Below are 19,901 nucleotides of genomic sequence, written 5' to 3'. Positions count from 1 at the left end.
ATGCAGCCCTGGGATTTGTAGTTTGTTGTGGCACCAGAACTCTCTGGCAGAGAAGGGGAAATAGCTGTCAAAACTACAAATCCTAGAATTCTATAGGATGGAGCCATGACAAGTAAAGCTCTCAGACTGCATTAATTCTGCAGTGCAGATGTAGCCCAAGCTTTAAGAAAATATTGTCCACCAGATAAAATATAACTTAGCTTTTCATTTGCAGAGACGCTCTACTATTTAAACTCACAAGCAAAGTGCCTTCTTCCTGATACACTCCCAACATTCTTCACCCTTGGCTATGGTAGCCAAGGATCATGGGAAGTTCAGTTCAGTAGCATCTGGAGGGCTACACTTTAGTCATACCTGTGAAGCAAGAACCACATCAGAGAAAGGAAAAGCAATACCCATCCTCTGCTTGATTGTTGTCCTTAACCTCTGTCCTCTTCTAGGCTAGCCTGTCAAAAACACCCATATTAAAATATGAAGCTCTCATTATCACATCATTCACTTAACAGAGAAAAGTGGGTCCATTGGTTACCCTGGTGCTTTGGCAGGTCATTGTGCCTAAATAAGAAAGAGGCAGAGGAGGAGAGGAAGAAGTAGAATCAGCAGCTGCTCTCTTGTGTTCCCCCTGCACTATGCCACAGCATGGGAATAATTGGTCAGGGTAAAACCTAATTTACATTGGACCTTATCACATGTGGGGGGAGGGGTTGCAGCTCAGATCTGCAGTCACTCCTGTTCTATCAATGCAAACGTGACATTTTTTCACACAAGATCCAGAGTCACTCCTGTCTAGCAATGCGAATTAAGGTTAAAATATGATGTTTTACCACACCTGGTTGCCTTTCTGTTGCCCTTCCGAATTGAGGGGGAAGCGAAGTCAGTTCAATTCCATGCAAGTCATGTGATGTGAATTCAAGTAAAACAGAGTGAGTGCACATTGTATTACCACACCAGAGCATACTTTGAGGATTCAACGATTTGAATCGGCACCCTTGCACATGCTCAGTGGGGCTCTGGATGCTGCCCTCCTTCCCTGCCCCCTCCTTAGCTGTCATCCTTCATCGGGGTCTAGGAGAAGTCAGGGGATGATGGGATTGGTGGCAGGTTGAAGGAAAGGAGCAGATTGGGGTCTAGAAGGACGCAGGGGATGATGGGATCGAGAGCAGGTTGAAGGAGGGGAGAAGATCGGGATCTAGGAGGATGCAGGGGATGATGGGATCAGTCTCAGGGTGAAGGAAGGGAACAGATCAGGGTCTAGGAGGAAGTAGGGGATGATGGGATCAGTGGCAGGGTGAAGGAGGGCAGCAGATCAGGGTCTAGGAGGATGCAGGGGATGCAGGAGATGATGGGATTGGCTGGTTGGGAGAGAGGAGGAGATGGCATAAAGCAGGAGCAGGGGGATGACAGAGCAGGATGCAGGGAGCCAAGGGGGTTGACATTGGAGTGGTTTTCTACACCAGACCAATTCGAAGTGCAATCAAAGTGAGCTTGGAAGTGAATTCTGTGAATTCACTTTTTTTTTGTTTTACCAAAATGAGGGGTCACTTTGGAATCACTGCGGAAGCACCTCGCCAGGAGCTCCCATAGAAAGGAATGGCATCTGATAACACACTCACTTTACGACGTGAATGCGCATCGTTGGACCTGCAGTCACGTTGGAACTGAGCCGGAAAATCTCCATAAAGCTCCGTGTGATATATTCCATTGTAGCTTCAGTTCCTCATGACAATGCAGCCCAGACTGTCTCCTCCTCTCCATGACTTTAGACCTAAGTTATATATCCCTGTCCACCTCAGCTGGCTCCTGGCCACATTGTTTCGAAAGCTTATGGATGAGGTGAGAATTATGCAGCCCTTCAGATGTTGTAGAACAGTAATTGTCAGCATTGCTCGCTATTAGCTATGCTGGCCAGGGCTTCTGGGAATTGCAACCCAACAACATCTGACAGGCTACATAATTCCCATCTGTGGCTTCTGGTGAGACTCCTGTACCTGGGGGTATAACTACAGGGGGATCAAAATGAGGGCATTGGCCCTCCAAATAAGAATTCTGGACCCCTTGCCCATGAAATTTTCCTTCACTCCTCAGATTCACAGGAGGAAGAAAGGTGGTGAAAATCTTTCACAACTAGATTTCATGTTTGCTGTGTTGTGCATTCCCTTGTTCATTTTGCCTGCCCTCCTTTGGATTCCTAAATTGCATTTCCAAATTCTCCACTGAACTTTTAAGTTACTGAATGCCAGAAATTTGGGGACTGAAGGAAAATTTAATGGCATATACCAACATGATCTCTTGTCTGTATGCGCATCAGCATTCTTTGGCTTAAAGACACAGACCAAAAGAAAGAAAAGGAAGGAAGGAAGGAAGGAAGGAAGGAAGGAAGGAAGGAAGGAAGGACGGACACTCAAATTCCCCTTTTGTACACAAATTCAAGCGAGGGGGATTATATGGTCTTCGCAGTGAATACTTCATACTGCAAGCAATTGCTTGGGAATTAAGTCTATGCAGTGCTTCACATTAATCTGTTCCTCCACACCAGGGAGCAAAGTTATCCAGGTGCAGTGTGGAGGAGGAAGCCTTTTACCCTTGTCCTGTTGCCACAAAGGAAGCTGAAAGAACAGCTGCTCAGAAGGCAAGGAAGGAAAGTTACATATACTTCTAACTAAATATGCATACATTTTTATTGAATATACAGTGCACCCTTTCCCTATGCAAGGGATCTGTTCCACACACACACACACACACCTGTGTAAGGCAAATACGGCATATGCTCGAGCCCCATTGAAAACAATGGGGCTTGTGCACATGTGTGCCATTGCCTTTACCGTTGCATGGTTTTTAGAGTAAGCTGAAAGCCGCGTATAGCATATGACACGAGCACACTATATATTTAATCCAGAGCCAGGATGTGTTTCTCTTTGCTAATCCTTTCCTCTGAAGAAAATATAACTCCCTGTTCCTTAAGACCAAAGTTATCTAAAACTTATTTTGTTCTAAAAAGCTCACCTCCCAAAGGTCACACACACAAAATGAAACCCACAAGAAAAACACTATACAAAGCCAATTAAAATACATTTGTAACTGAGAAGAGAAAAAAACATGGAAGCATTATTAACAAGGAGCAACAAAAATTATTACAGATTCAAACCTAAGTGAAATGGATAAAAAGTTTTCAAAGCCAATCAAAGCACTTTAGGGATAAAATTCCACAGCTTCAGTGTCACAGCAGAAAAGGCTCTGCAGCCACAGAACCATTCTCAGTCCAAACATATTAAGAAATTTATTGCTGTGTGCCTTCAGGTCATTTCCAGCTTACAGTGACCCTAAAGCAAATCTGTCATGGAGCTTTCTTGGCAAGATTTGTTCAGAGGAGATATGCCATTGCCTTCCCCTATATTAAGTCATGGAGATAGGTAAATATGCAGCCTAGAAGTTCTGGACTACATAACATCTACAATAATTTCCATAATTCATAATCACTAACTATACTATCTGAGATATATCATCAAAAACAAAAAATTGTCTACTATTGAGCAAAACTGTGTCACAGTCTGAACAACAGTGAGAGTTTTCACCAGTTAAAGGTGGAGCTGTGTCAGCTCAGAGCATTAAAAATTATTGTATGAATCAATCACTCAAACATTTTCCAGGGCTCTGCCTGATAGTCCAGTTATAAAGAGCAGCACTGGACAAAGAAAGTGTCCTTGAATCACTTGTACTCTTCTTTCAGCATCAATTCATTTATTTATTTACAATATTGAAAGTATTTTTCTGCCCACGAAGTCCCGCAGAGTAAGATACAATAAAACTGAACAGGATGAAACATCCTTTCATATCCTCCAACATTTTGCAGATGAAAACAAGGACACCTGTGGCCAAGCAACATGAAAGCATGGTCATGTACTGAAAGCTTAGCCAGATTAAGTCTCCTAGGGCTTCTCTACCACAGCCAGAGTACTGAGTTTTCTGGTTCCAGAGCTGCCTTGGATTCCTCCCATTATCTCTGAAAGCCATAGTGATGCTGGGCAGCTGTCTATACATATGTCTTTCCTGTATCGATGATGCTGGCACAAGTTGCTACCTCTGAGGTCAGAAACAAGGCACCCAGCATCGATCATATGGCTGGGCACTTCATTGTGACCTCAGAGGGAGTGACCCTCACCAGAGGCGAGTGACATATTGGGACCGAGTGCTGCAGATTTTTCTGCAAAATCTGGATCAAAAGGTGACTTATTTCAAACTGCTTCAAGGGATGGATGGGACAAATTTAGTGTAAAACTGGCCTTATATCATGAAGATAGTCTGCACTCAAATTGGGGGTTTGGCCCTGTGTCGTGAAGACAAATCACTGTGAGGATGGGGGGAAACTGCATTATTTGGCCCATGAAGACATGCACCTAGTCCCAGGTGGGCAGGGTCTTATTTATTTATTTATTTAGAGTATTTATACCCCACTTTTCAGCCACAAAGGCTCACAGAGTATTTTACAGACCATTAATTTGAAAGTTCCCTGCCCTCAGGTGGATAATCTAAATAGACATATCACAAAAGGAGAAGGGAAAGGGATCAAATCCACCCATACTGCCAGTTCTTCTCTTTCTCCAAGGCCAAGGTGGTAGCAGTTAAAATGGAGGGAATACCTTTTATCTTTCAGTAAACTTAGAGAAGTATTGAGGGCGATTCCATGGTCAGAAATACTAAAAGATAAAGGAGTTCAGGATGGATGGGAGTTTCTCAAAAGAGAGATACTGAAGGCACAATTTCAAACAGTTCCAGTGAGAAAGAAAAACGGGAGGTGTCTCAAGAAACCAGGATGGATGACTAAGGAACTTTCAACTGAGCTAAGTTTGAAACGGAACATGTATAAGAAATGGAAAAAGGGGGAAATCACAAAAAAGGAATTCAAAGAAATAGCAGGCATGTGTAGGGGTAAAGTCAGAAAAGCTAAAGCGCAGAATGAACTCAGGCTTGCTAGAGAGGTTAAGAACAATAAAAAGGGCTTTTTTGGATATGTCCGCAGCAAAAGGAAGAAGAAGGAAATGGTAGGGTCACTGCGTGGAGAAGATGGCAAAATGCTAACAGGAGATAGAGAAAAGGCAGAATTACTCAACACCTTCTTTGCCTCAGTCTTCTCAGAAAAGGCAAAGGGTGCTCAACCTGAGGATAATGGAGCAGAGGACAGAATAGGGGAATTTCAGCACAGAATAAGTAAAGAGATAGTAGAGGAACACCTTATTAATCTAAATGAATTTAAGTCTCCGGGACCAGATGAACTCGATCCAAGGGTATTAAAAGAACTGGCAAATGTAATATCGGAGCCATTGGCAATAATCTTTGAAAACTCCTGGAGAACAGGAGAGATCCCAGCAGACTGGCGAAGGGCAAACGTTGTCCCCATCTTCAAAAAGGGGAAAAAAGAGGATCCCAACAATTATCGTCCAGTTAGTCTGACATCAATACCAGGAAAGATTCTGGAGCAGATCATTAAACAGAGAGTCTGTGAACATCTAGAAGGCAATGCCATAATCACAAAAAGTCAACATGGGTTTCAGAGAAACAAGTCATGCCAGACAAATCTAATCTCTTTCTTTGATAAAATTACCAGCTTGGTAGATGAAGGGAATGCTGTGGATATAGTATATCTTGATTTCAGTAAGGCCTTTGACAAGGTTTCCCATGACATTCTTGCAAACAAGCTTGTAAAATGTGGGCTAGACAAAGGAACTGTTAAATGGATCTGTAATTGGTTGACCGGCCGAACCCAAAGGGTGCTCAACAATGGCTCCTTTTCATCCTAGAGAGAAGTGACCAGTGGGGTCCCACAGGGCTCTGTCCTGGGCCCAGTGCTATTCAACATCTTTATCAATGACCTGGATGACAGAATTGGGAGCATACTTATCAAATTTGCAGATGACACCAAATTAGGAGGAATAGCTAATACCCCAGAGGACAGGATCAAGATTCAAAATGACCTGAATAGACTAGAAAGCTGGGCCAAAGCTAACAAAATGAAATTCAACACAGAGAAATGTAAGGTATTGCACTTAGGGCGGAAAAATAAAATGCACAGATATAGGATGGGTGACACCTGGCTGAATGAAACTACGTGTGAAAGGGATCTAGGAGTCCAAGTAGACCACAAGTTGAACATGAGTGAACAGTGTGATGCGGCAGCTAAAAAGGCCAATGCTATTTTAGGCTGCATCAATAGAAGTATAGTGTCTAGATCAAGAGAAGTAATAGTGCCACTGTATTCTGCTCTGGTCAGGCCCGACCTAGAATATTGTGTCCAGTTCTGGGCACCACAATTCAGAAAGGACATTGAGAAACTGGAGCGTGTCCAAAGGAGGGTGACAAAAATGGTGAAAGGTCTGGAAACCATGCCCTATGAGGAACGACTCAGGGAGCTGGGGATGTTTAGCCTGGAGAAAAGAAGGTTAAGAGGTGATATGATAGCCCTGTTTAAATATTTGAAAGGATGTCATATTGAAGAGGGAGCAAGCTTGTTCTCTGCTGCTCCAGAGAACAGGACCCGGAACAATGAATGCAAGCTACAGGAAAAGAGATTCCACCTGAACATTAGGAGGAACTTCCTGACAGTAAGGGCTGTTCGACAGTGGAACAAACTCCCTCGGAGGGTGATAGAGTCTCCTTCCTTGGAGGTCTTTAAACAGAGGCTGGATGGCCATCTGTCAGGGATGCTTTGAATTGGATTTCCTGCATGGCAGGGGGTTGGACTGGATGGCCCTAGTGGTCTCTTCCAACTCTATGATTCTATGATTCTATGATTCCTCTAGAGCTAGGCATTGCAAAGCTGTGCCTGCCTCTTCTTCTCTCCCTCTGAGGCCAGGGGGGTAGCAGTTAAGAGCTCTTACAGTTTCACACCCAACACCACTTGGAAGTCAGAAAGTTACAACTTGACTAAAAGTCCCCTTCAGCCAAGATGCCTAAGATGGTTAAAGAGGAACAACACACAATCTAGTTTGCTTTGGTCTGATCCTGCTAGGAAGTACAAGATTCTAATCCCTCCTCTCCTTCCCCTCTCTCATTGCACTCTGCACTCCATTTACAACAACTGGGATGATCTGAGGACAAAAAGAGAAGGTGAGAGGAAGAAAGCAAAACTGGGAGGGTTTTTTTTTTAAGCAGCTGAATAAATGGGGTGGCAGAGGATTAATCTGGACTATCCCTGCCAAATCAGGACAGTTGGGGGAGGGGAGTATATTCTTTTGAAAAGAAAAGAAAGCAGGGAAAGCCAACAGCCTGACAAAGTTATACAGATTTAACAGCCTATTGGATGTTGATGGACCTAGCCTGACATCACTTTGGAAGGAGTTTCTCCACTGGGATGCTGCAGTGGAAAAGGTCATGTTATGTGTCCTCCTCACCAGCTGAATTTCTTGTGTCAGGACATTCAAAAGGGTCTCTACTGAAGATCTCTAATTCAAAGTCAGCTCATGAAGGAGGAAGCAGTCTTTCACACAGCCTTTCCTCAAGCTATTAGGACTCACCATGAGAATATGCCTCTCGGGTCCTACAATCTGCTAGTGTCTTCAGATGTATTAATACTGTAGTAGTTAATAGTACATTGTTCAGGTATTCAGATGATATCTAGTACCTCTTAGGATTAAATATGATACCGATTTACTGTTAGACTGTTTCCAGGAGATTCAATCAATTGGGAACAATACAAAATCTTAAAAGGAACAGCAGCCCAGCATATTTACTTAATGCACCAGTGACAAGACTCCATGCCTAAGAGTCTTGGCAAAATAACAGTAACTCTTATTTTTATTTGCCTCATGCTCTGTTTAAAGCAATTGACTTTTAATTTTAACACACAGGGGTCACAAAATATTATCAGGATGAGGTAGGTTTTTCTTTCCTCTCTGTCTTCAACAATTGAACAATTTAGATTTCCACCAGAATTTAGACTACTGCCAAAATTAGTCCATGTAACATTGGTATATTGAAAGATTTGGGCATTAAAACATCTTCACTGCCTTTTCTCACTAATCTGATTAGTTCCAAACTGCCTGTAAGCAATAAAATAGCTGTTATCTACAGCAGAACATTTCTAAAATGTTGGCTTCCTCCGTCCATGCTTCTTCTGTGTTTCAATTGTTCAGTATTGTTTATTCAGTATTGCTAAAATGACACTAACATTTCTTGGGGGGACTTACCCATTATTTGATGTTAGTAGGGTAGTATGTTTACAGAGGGCAACCTGCACTTTGAAGACCTGCTAGAAGACAGTACTCTATTTCAAGGGCTTTCTAGTCCAATTCTGATGGTAAATGGCCAATTTTAATTTAAAAAAGTTATAGAGAGAAAAAAAGAAAAGAAAGTCAAAGCCTTGAAGCTGCCCATCAACAGGGCACACTAAACAAGACTGAAGGCACTCAGGTTACTAGAGATGTTTCCAACGATTAAGCTCTTATCATGCAATTCCTATGTGCCTTGTACATAGTATTTTAAGGGGATGAGGATACAGACATCATCATCTTCCAGACAGCTCTTCTGTGGTATGTCTAATTGTTCTTTTTTAAATTGAAGGTAGTGAGAAGCACATCAGGTGGCACCAATTGCTTCTTGGATCTCAATGATGACCCAGATACATTTTTATAAAGCCATCATGGAGGCTAGAACTTTGTTCTGGGGTGCTCCTGGACAGTGTCCTCATTCCACCCCTGGAAGGAATGAAGGGACAAATCTAATTGCCATTGTCTAGTAATTGTGGGAACTTAGGAAATGGAAATGGGTCAGTTGGGGATGAATTGGGATATAGTTGTGGATGATGTGTCTCAGCAGCAGTGGTAAATTGGGGCAGTGAGCTAGGGCTGTGGAGGCTATGTAGTGCAATGGGAGCCCTGCAGAGCACCCCAATGTGTGCAAGAGAAAGCAGGAAAGTAGTTTTTTCTCTGTTTCATTTGGCTGAGGACTGTGTGTTTAAAGTGAAAAAGAGAAAGCATTTTATTTTTTATTTTTATTTCAAACATTTATATCTGGCCTTTCTCCATCAATGGGATTCAAGGCAGGTTATAATAATTTTAAATGGTTTTAAAAGGCAGAAATAAAAACATTGATTACAAAAGTTTAAAAATTATTAAAAATTATTAAAATTAAAACAAATTAAAACCAGGGGGGGGGGGAGAATAATACATTGACAGTACACAGCACAACAGAAGTAAAATTCATCCACCAAATGCCTGCCTAAATAAAAATGTCTTCAGCTTCCGGCAAAAAGGGAGCAATGAGGGGGCCAACTGACCTTCCCATGACAGGGAGTTCCACAGTCTGGGAGCAGCCATGGAGAAGGCTCTCTCCTGAGTCATTTGTGAAAGTGGTGGGACTAAGAGACAGCCCTTTCTTGCCGATCTTAGTGCTTGAGCTGGTTTCTATAGGGAGACATGGTCCTTGAGAGTCTGGAGCCAAGCATTTAGGACTTTAAAGGTCAAAATCAGGACCTTGAATTCTGCCTGGAAATGGACAGGTGGCCAGTGAAGCTGTTTCAACAGGTGAGTCACATCATCCCTGTAGCCAGCCCCAGTCAACAGACTGGCCACAGCATTTTGAAGTTTCTGAACAGTTTCCAAGGGCAGCCCCACATAAAGTGCATTACAATAGTCCAAAGACTGTTTGAGAGGAGTGACCCTGAAGAGGTGTGAAATCATCACCACCATCATCATTCTACCTTTTTCTCAGCAATGAGACTCAAGGCAGTTTCCAAATGATTAAAAACAGTACAGGCTTAATACCATACAAAATGCCAATAAAAATATAAATATAACAGTTATTATATAAAAATGCCCATCACAGTCAAGTCCACAGTCCAGTCCATCATTGCCCATTCCTTTTATGACAGAATAGGAAAGTTTTTACCTTCCTGGACTGGGAATTCCATAGGCTAGGAGCAGCCATCCCTGATGACACATCCCAACGCACTCACTGGTACAAAAAGATTGGCGGTCACTGATCTAGTCCTTTTAAGAAACAATTCTTTTCAGTGAGTGGTGATCATCACATCCTGGAGCAGTGAATTCTATATATTAATTATTTATTGACACACACACATATATAGCGGTTTGAGCATTAGCCTCTGGAGATCAGGGTTCAATTCCTCGCTTGGCCATGGAAACCCACTGGGTGATTTTGGAAGAGTCACACACTGTCTGCCCTAGAAAACCTGGGAATTGCTATAAGTTGGAAATGATGTGAAGTCACACAACAACAACAAAACTGTGTGAAATGGTATTTCCTTTTAACTAGCTGAATTTTGTTCATCTATCTGTTTCCGCAGCAAACCCTCTTGAGCATCTGAAGAAAGCCTTTCCAAAAACATATGCAAATGCTTCTTCTGAAGAATGATAAAGGCCTTCTTCTGTCTCCACGAATGTTATTTCTCTGGGAGAATTTCACCTTTTCTTCCCCATGAACAAACACCCCTAATTTTGCAGGTAGTAGCAGGTGCTCCAAATTAATTCTAAATTCCACCCTTCACATTTGACCTGTCATTCATGACTGTGTCTAATGCATTCCTCATGAGCTAGGATGTTCCAAGCTTCCATCCCAGCCCAGAGGTGAAAGCAATTAAACTGACACAAACTATAAACCTTGAAGTATAATTATACTTGAGCTGTGCAAACAATGTCTTCATAAAAATCCCAGAAGCTCAAGTGACTAATATTTTACCACCTAGTACCTTTTCCACAAGCCATGGGGCAAAATTAGATACAAATCCAGAAATGACAAATATGAAATTAACCAGAAAAATTGTAGTTTTTGCTTTACAGTTTTGTGGAGGTTTATTTTAATTTGCAAGTTAACCAAAGAGACCCTACACTCAACAACAGAAACAACAAAAATCCCAACCCAGTAATAACCCAACATCATAAAATGCTAAATACATATTCCTTCTGCTCCTGTGCAACATAGACAATTAATGCCCACTCATTCCTGTACCTGTGGGAAATTCTGATAGATATGGAAGCACAGAATCATAGAGCTGGAAGATACCAGCAAAAATCATATAGTCCAACCCCCAGCAATGCAAGAATCCACTGTTATAGCACTTCTGAGAGATGGGCGTTCAACCTCTACTTAAAAACCACCATCTGAGGAAGTAGACTCAGGGATTGTCTACCAGTTAAAAAATACTCCTAATTCCAGTCTAATAGCGTGTGATCCAGCCACAGGCAATTTTCAGGAGTTTGGGCTTTTTGCTGTGGGGGTGGACTTCTTAAACTCCATAGAAAAGACTTGCAGTTTTTACTGGAGTGTCCACAGAAATCCACAGAAATGCACCTTATGGCACTTGTGGCTGTCCATCTGCTTCACACGGATTCAGAAGGGTGTGCATTTTTGGCAGAGGAAGGGTGAATAGATGTGAATTTTGCAGGAAAGTGAAGACAACCATCAATGGGAAAAATCTGCAGCAATTTGCATAATACTTTTACGTGAAGATTAGCCCTAAGTCTACCAAAGCTTATGCTACAACTTTTTTCCTCAATTAGTCTCAAAGGTTGTTGTTGTTGTTGTTGTTGTGGAGTTGAAGGCTTCCAGAACACGGCCACATAACCCAAAACTCCCACAAAAATATGTTGTTGTTGTGTGATTCCAAGTTGTTTTTTACTTATGGCATACTCTAATGGGGTTTCTTGCAAAATTTTCTCAGAGAGGGGTTTCCATTGCCATCCTCTGAGGCTAAGAGGTCACCCAGTGGTTTTGTTTTGCTTTTTTAATGCTCAAGTGAGGATGCACAATCCTTTTGCATACTTCAAAACATTCATTAAAGTAGAATGAAGCTTACAAGAGTGGCTATTCCACTGCCAGACAGTTTTTATCATCAGGATGTTCTTATTTATTAGTCAAGAACTCTTTTCTAATACTTTGAATCCATTGCTTCAGGTCCTATCCTCTAGAGCAACAGAAAACAAACATACTCCATCATCTACATGACAGTCCTTCAGATATTTAAAGACAAGCTTCATATTATCTCTCAGTCTTCTCTTCTCCAGGCTAAACATACCCAGCTCCCTAAGGGCTTGGTTTCTAGACCTTGTACCATATTGGTCACCCTTCTTTGGCATGTTCAGCTTGTCAAGATCCTTCTTAAACTATAATATCCACAACTTTTTTTTCTCTTGCATGCCATTTCTTTACTTCCTTGTAAGGATCAGAGATAGCTCTTTCCATGAACAGCTTGAGAGCTCTTCTTGTAGATGAGCGATGGGCAACTTGGAGCCATTTACATCTCTGCTTGGGAAGCTACTTTAAAGAAGAGTGGATGTCATGAATGTTGAAACCATTGTAATTGAGCAGTTGCAGACATCTGGAGGGCCACACATTATTTTAGACCTCTGTGACTGTTTTGTTTCTTTGCTTTTACAGGGGAAAAAATCCATGCTGGAGAAAATTTATCTTAAATTCATGAGTTGCTATACTTCCAAGTGAGGGTTTTAGCATGCAATCATCCCACCTCATTTCCAGGATCTTAGCAAAGGAGTATAGAAACAACATCACATTCCAGCTGTAATTCTGTGGGGGGTTTTTTCATCCTTTCTTTCATATTTTTCCTTTCCATCAGTACATATATACATACATATATATCTGCTGATAAGGACAGGATAAAATAGCTCCAGAATGTCTTTTGACTTGAGCACTAGAACTACTCCATCTATATTTTTCTTGATCACAGATGAGCTTCAGAGTTGAACAAGGATTTGAATCCCCATCTCTTAGTGCACTACTATAATCAATGAACCCAAACTGGATATCTCAACTTAATCACAAGCACTTGGTCTTTCATAGGGGTGGGGGTAGGCTTTTGTTGTTCTGTTAAAGGTAACATCCTTCTTTCTTCAATATGCTGGGCAATAGATGACAGCAGAGGGTTAGAGCCAAAAATGGCATCCTTTCTGGCACCCCTTTCCCATCCTTTCTTTTCTTTGTAGCACTGCTCTCCCTCTACACTTCCACTCTCTGCTTCTCCTTCATCCCTCAGCATACATCTAAGGGAAACACAGATTCCACGTACTAGATGTCTGATTTACTCCAGAGGAGAATCACTGGTTTCCTCACTTGTTCCAGAATTTGAATACTGAAAACACAAATACTCTATAAAAAGTCCTTCCTGGCTAAATCAAGTCCTACGTGTAAACATAAATGCTGACTATAAGAAGTATAAAATGGATAATGAAGTGTTTGTGGGGTTTTCAGGCTATGTGGACATGTTCTAGAAGAGTTTGTTTCTGACGTTTCACCAACATCTGTGGCTGACATTTTCAGTTAATGCTGGCATGGAAGCGAGTGGTGTGTGTGTGTGTGTGTGCGTGTGTGTGTGTGTATACACACACACACACACATATACTGTGTGACCGTTGGTTGGGAGGAGTGATTTCCATGTTAATTTGTGTATTGTTCTGTTTTTGAATGGCAAGCTTGGCCTCAGGTTGGGAGGATATGCAAAGAAGTTTTGTTTCTGTTTAATTAGAGATCCATTGTTTGCTGGGAAAACCCCTGACTCTGGGTGGTTTTTATTTGCATTTGTTGGGTCTTGATTTTAGTGTTTTTCAGGACTGATAGCCAAACATTGCCAACTTTAAGGGTTTCTTCTTACCTGTTGAAGTTATCCAGGTGCTTGTGGATTTCAATGGCCTCCCTGTGAATTCTGACCTGATAGTTGTTGGCATGGTCCAACATGGCCACATAGTCCTACAAAAACTATGGATGCTGGCCATGAAAGCCTTTGACTTCACATTGGATAATGAATTGACATTTATTCATTTAAAATAACCCCAAGGTCCACAACATTAGCTTAAGTCAGTGGTTCTCAATCTTTGGTCCTCTAGATTTTTTAGACTTCAATTCCCAGAATTCCTGAGCATACTGACTGAGACTTCTGGGAATTGAAGTCCAAAACATCTGGAGGCCCAAAGGTTGAGAACTACTGGCTTAAATTCTAGTGAGCATTATTGTCAAAGGTTCTGTGCATCTTTTTTCAGGTCTGATACAGAGATATCAAATGTAGGATCTTCTCAGTGGGGACACCTCTGTTATGAAATTTCCTCTGTGGAAAAGTGCAAATGGGTCCCATGTTGTTGTGCTTCAATTAATAAGGAAAAACATATTTGTTCACTGGGCTTTGGGCTACACATGGACCGGCCTGTTTTGATACTGTGTGTGTGGTACTAAACTGTTTAATGATTTTTAAATTATGTATCAATGATGTCCATTTAAATTATATTATAAATTATGTTATACAGCATCTTTGGTTTCTTTGTTAGGAAGTACGGAATAAATTAAGTTAAAATTATAATAATACTGATAATGATTTGATTATTGAAATGCACAGTATGTGTGTATCACAGTAACATCTTTTACATTTAGCACTGAGTGCCATCATTCATTTCTAATGTCGGGCACTGTTTATCTATCACACATAAAATATGAATTACAGTTTAATTCTTCACTGGCAGATTGTTTTCTGGTTAAACACACTAAAGCCTAAGTGAAGCAATTAGAATAATTGTATCATGTTAAATGCCATATTCTGCATGCGGTCTGCAATTAGATCTTCAGCCTGTGATTTCTGAAATCTGTCCAAGTCTATAAAAAGACCCTGGATGGGGCTCTCCAAGCACAGCAGCATCTTAATAGGACATATGCATGGACCTAGGTGAGCCCTTCCTCAAAAGGGGTACCACCTGAATAATGCTGGAAAAAACTTCTAGCCTGGAGTGCTCCCTCATTCTTTTTAATGCTTATTATTAGAGAACCCATGGCTATGCAATCAACTTTATTTAAGTAAATGATTAAATCCTTTACAGTGTTTCTTTTGTGGTTATATTTATGACATAGAAAAATTCTTTTCTAGACTACAATTCCCCCAGCCATCCAAAAAAGTAACTTTTTCCAAGCTTTGATATTACTCATTCAGAATTGCAATGCAAGAGAGATATCTTAAGTGTGCAGGGAAGATTTGTGTCAGATCTTTATCATTTGGTGCTGCTTCTCTCTGCATTCTTGAATCTCTGCTTACTTTTCTCCCAGACAGGTAAGCCCTGCTGAGCACCACGCTTGATAGCTGAAACATATAGTTTGATGTCACCTGTATGTACTGAAAACAGCAGCACCAGGTGGCCAATCAGAACAGTAACTAGTGCACAAGAAGTGGAGTTTAGTCCATTTCTCCTGTGACATGTACAGCTAAGAATTACTGCTGCCACCCTTCACCATCTGGCAGGAGAATCATAGAATCATAGGGCCGAAACAGACAGCCCAAATGCACCATGCTGGCACCGATTTTAGGGTCAGGGACCACGCGGCAACCACACAGTCCCTAACCCTAACATGGTGCAGCAGCGCTATAATGGCGGCATCCCATCCATATGGGCACCACCATTGTGACATAAGCGACGCAGGGCATCCGCACATTGCTGTGCGTCGCTTACGTAACAAGTGCTCCATTGGCGCATTCATTACGTCTGCCCTGCAGCGCAAAAAGAACCTAGTTTTTCTGGCTTCTTTTTCCTCTGGAGGGAAGTTGCGCAGTTTGGCAGTTGCAGCTCCCCTCCGGAGGGAATTAGGCTGCTGGAAGGCCGCCCTTGTCCTGCACCATAGAGTTCAAAGAGGCCACAAGGATCATCCAGCCCAACCCCCTACCATGCAGGAATGCACAGAATCCTAGATTTGGATGATCCTTAATATGACATCCCTTCAAACATGGCCACCATGTCATTCTTTAACCTTCTCTTCTTCAGGCTAAATATACCCAACTCCCTTAGTCCAATAGAAGAAAAGGTTAAGGAGTGACATGCAAACAGTGGTACAGTACTCTCCTCTATCAGTTCTGGCCATGCCCCAGTGGTAGTAAATTCAATGCCAGAGACTACTGTACTACTGTTTGCATGCAGAGCTCTTCCTTATGATAGGGAACTCCCATTGGCTCGGGGTACCTATTGTGAGGGGAAAAAAACCAGTCCACATTGAAAGGAACTAATGGAAAATGAGGAGGCAGGGAGAGTATCCCTCATACACACAATCTTGCTGAACCCTCCTGTGTTCAGTGGTGGCTGGTGACTCCCATGTCAGTAGTTAAGGTTTAGTTTAGGTAGGGGTATTTAAAATTCTTATTCAGGGAGCTCATGTCCTTCCTAAACTAAAAGCTACACAATTCCATAGGACACAACCAGGGCAGTTAAAGTGAAATCATAACGCTATAACCGTGGAGTGCAAAAAGGCCCTCTGTTATACTTTGCTTGACAGTATTGTCCTTGTACTTACAAGCCCTGAGTCTATCAGTCATAGTAACCATCTCTTTAATTTGTTCTAGTCATTTTCATATTGTACGTCTTGAAGCAAATGTTTTAGAGATTATGCTGTTATGTTTGCTCACACTTGTCTTAATCCAACACTTTCTTAGCCAGTGCAAGAGTTCCAGCATCCAGCAGACAGGTTTTATTGGGTTTAGATTTACAGCCCACCTCATCCCAAAGGCTTGGGGTCAGCTAAGAAAAGCAAAATAGAATAAACCTCCCAGTTACATGCCCTGAAATTTCCTCACCCTTTGCCATGCTTTCTGCAAGGGCTTCCTGGATCATCTGAATGATATAGGGAAATCAATGTGTTCCCTTGGTTAATGGGGTGCAAGTGGTGGGATCATTAGGTGGAAGTGACCATTTTCTCCTGGAGTTTGTTATACAATGGAAAGGAGAAGCCAGTTATAGTCAAACACGCATTCTAGACTTTAGGAGAGCGGATTTCAGTAAACTTAGAGAAGTATTGAAGGTGATCCCGTGGTCAGAAATACTAAAAGGGCAGGGAGTTCAGGACGGATGGGAGTTTCTCAAAAGAGAGATACTGAAGGCACAATTTCGAACAGTTCCAGTGAGAAAAAAAAACGGGAGGTGTCTCAAGAAACCAGGATGGATGACTAAGGAACTTTCAACCGAGCTAAGTCCTCAAGGTCTAGCATTCCTCACTTGCCTGGAAGACAATTTCATGGTCCAAAAGGTGGAAGAGGCAACAAGGGGGTCAGCTATTTTAGATCTGATCCTAACCAACAAGGATGACTTGGTTAATGGGGTACAAGTGGTGGGATCATTAGGTGGAAGTGACCATGTTCTCCTGGAGTTTGTAATACAGTGGAAAGGAGAAACCAGGCAAAGTCAAACACACATTCTAGATTTTAGGAGAGCGGATTTCAGTAAACTTAGAGAAGTATTGAGGGCGATTCCATGGTCAGAAATACTAAAAGATAAAGGAGTTCAGGACGGATGGGACTTTCTCAAAAGGGAGATACTGAAGGCACAATTTCAAACAGTTCCAGTGAAAAAGAAAAACGGGAGGTGTCTCAAGAAACCAGGATGGATGACTAAGGAACTTTCAACTGAGCTAAGTTTGAAACGGAACATGTATAAGAAATGGAAAAAGGGGGAAATCACAAAAAAGGAATTCAAAGAAATAGCAGGCATGTGTAGGGGTAAAGTCAGAAAAGCTAAAGCGCAGAATGAACTCAGGTTTGCTAGAAAGGTTAAAAAGAATAAAAAGGGATTTTTTTGGATAAGTCCGCAGCAAAAGGAAGAAGGAAATGGGAGGGCCACTACATGGAAAAGATGGCAAAATGCTAACAGGGGACAGAGAAAAGGCAGAATTACTCAACAACTTCTTTGCCTCAGTTTTTTCAGAAAAGGCAAAGGGAACTCAACCTGAGGATAATGGAGCAGAGGAGAGAATAGGGGAATTTCAGGACAGAATAAGTAAAGAGATAGTAGAGGAATACTTTGTTAATCTAAATGAATTTAAGTCTCCGGGACCAGATGAACTACATCCAAGGGTACTAAAAGAACTGGCAAATGTAATGTCTGAGCCATTGGCAATAATCTTTGAAAACTCCTGGAGAACAGGAGAAGTCCCAGCAGACTGGAGGAGGGCAAATGTTGTCCCCATCTTCAAAAAGGGAAAAAAGAGGATCCCAACAATTATCATCCAGTTAGTCTGACATCAATACCAGGAAAGATTCTGGAGCAGATCATTAAACAGAGAGTCTGTGAACATCTAGAAGGCAATGCCATAATCACAAAAAGTCAACATGGGTTTCAGAGAAACAAGTCATGCCAGACAAATCTAATCTCTTTCTTTGATAAAATTACCAGCTTGGTAGATGAAGGGAATGCTGTGGATATAGTATATCTTGATTTCAGTAAGGCCTTTGACAAGGTTTCCCATGACATTCTTGCATACAAGCTTGTAAAATGTGGGCTAGACAAGGCAACTGTTACATGGATTTGTAATTGGTTGACTGACCGAAGCGAAAGAGTGCTCAACAATGGCTCCTTTTCATCCTGGAGAGAAGTGGCCAGTGAGATCCCACAGGGCTCTGTCCTGGGCCCAGTGTTATTCAACATCTTTATCAATGACCTGGATGACAGGATTGGTAGCATACTTATCAAATTTGCAAATGACACCAAATTAGGAGGAATAGCTAATACTCCAGAGGACAGGATCAACATTCAGAATGACCTGAGTAGACTAGAAAGCTGGGCCAAAGCTAACAAAATGAAATTCAACATGGAGAAATGTAAGGTACTGCACTTAGGGCAGAAAAATGAAATGCACAGATATAGGATGGAGGACACCTGGCTGAATGAAACTACATGTGAAAGGGATCTGGGAGTCCAAGTAGACCACAAGTTGAACATGAGTCAACAGTGCGATGCGGCAGCTAAAAAGGCCAATGCAATTTTAGGCTGCATCAATAAAAGTATAGTGTCTAGATCAAGAGAAGTAATAGTGCCACTGTATTCTGCTCTGCTCAGGCCCCATCTGGAATATTGTGTCCAGTTCTGGGCACCACAATTCAAAAAGGACATTGAGAAACTGGAGCATGTCCAAAGGACAGCGACTAAAATGGTGAAAGGTCTGGAAACCATGTCCTATGAGGAACGACTCAGGGAGCTGGGGATGTTTAGCCTGGATAAGAGAAGGTTAAGAGGTGATATGATAGCCCTGTTTAAATATTTGAAAGGATGTCATATTGAGGAGGGAGCAAGCTTGTTTTCTGCTGCTGCAGAGAACAGAACCCGGAACAATGGATGCAAGCTACAGGAAAAGAGATTCCACCTCAACATTAGGAAGAACTTCCTGACAGTAAGGGCTGTTCGACAGTGGAACACACTCCCTCGGAGTGTAGTGGAGTCTCCTTCCTTGGAGGTCTTTAAGCAGAGGCTAGATAGCCATCTGTTGGGAATGCTTTGATTTGGATTTCCTGCATGGCAGGGGGTTGGACTGGATGGCCCATGCGGTCTCTTCCAACTCTGTGATTCTATGATTCTATGATTCATGGTTTCATTCTTTCTTCTTAAATTGCTTGGGGACACACATATGTCTAAATGTATATCTCAGAGTAGACAGAGAACTCAAGAATAATTAGAATCACAATTTTGCCTAAGATGTACTGCAAGAAGTAAGAACCTTTCCCATCTCAGCTGACTTCCAAAGAGCTCTAAGAACATTTAGTGAATCTTGTGTTTCCTTTTAACCTCACAACAATCCAGTGAGGTAGCCAGGCTGAGAGAGAGAAAGAGAAAGGGAGTGGTCTAGTGGTGTGAATCACTGAGCTTCATAGATGGACAGAGATTTGCTTCTCTCTTCTAAGGAGAGCAGAAAAACTTGTTTTCAGAGCCATAATAACAACAGCAACAACAACAACAAAAACTTCCAGGGCCATATGTGAATTTTTCACAATTTATGCCCGGTACAAACGGGCCCAAAAGGTTGGGCTGGGGCCGCCTTTTGCTGCTGCACAGTAGCGCCACAGCAACCAAATTGCACGGTGCTGCTGCACAGCAAAAAAGGAGCAAGCAGCCTGTGGTGGTGCAAGCACGTCGCTGCTACACTGCTCC

The sequence above is a fragment of the Sceloporus occidentalis genome, unplaced genomic scaffold (assembly GCF_023333645.1).
Source record: "Sceloporus occidentalis isolate IW3139 unplaced genomic scaffold, rSceOcc1.0.p SCAF_1, whole genome shotgun sequence".
In the NCBI taxonomy this organism is placed as follows: domain Eukaryota; kingdom Metazoa; phylum Chordata; class Lepidosauria; order Squamata; family Phrynosomatidae; genus Sceloporus; species Sceloporus occidentalis.
Note: the sequence above shows the minus strand (reverse complement) of the source record.